Source organism: Pogona vitticeps, chromosome 6 (assembly GCF_051106095.1).
Source record: "Pogona vitticeps strain Pit_001003342236 chromosome 6, PviZW2.1, whole genome shotgun sequence".
Taxonomy (NCBI): Eukaryota; Metazoa; Chordata; class Lepidosauria; order Squamata; family Agamidae; genus Pogona; species Pogona vitticeps.
In genome coordinates, this window is record NC_135788.1 from 76,285,259 (window position 1) to 76,285,669 (window position 411).

Genomic DNA, 411 nt, shown 5'->3' on the forward strand with positions numbered 1-411 from the left:
GTTTAACTACTGTGCCACAAGGCTCAAAAAGTTATGGAAGAGTAGTCTAAATAGGAAGACTTCACTCTTTTCCTCCATGGAAGAGATAAGCAGATCTCCTTCCATATCTCTCTCCTACCCTAGATCTGCCTCCTACTCTAAATTTTTCCTCTGTTCTGTCAGTTTCCAGAGGCATCTGGAGAGGGGAAATGATATAGCAACGAGTTAAATTCTCTTTCTCTATTTGCATTTTGTCCCTCATAAGTTGGTTTACTAGCAGATTCATTGGCATGGAGCACATTGTTTCTTTGCTCATCAAATAGAGAAGGAGAAATTGGTTCTTAGCCTGGGGCCTGTAGTACCAAAGTAAGTTAGTGTATATTCATCTACTAGTTCTAATAGAAAATAAAGCTCTTTCATTGGTGTAGGCCA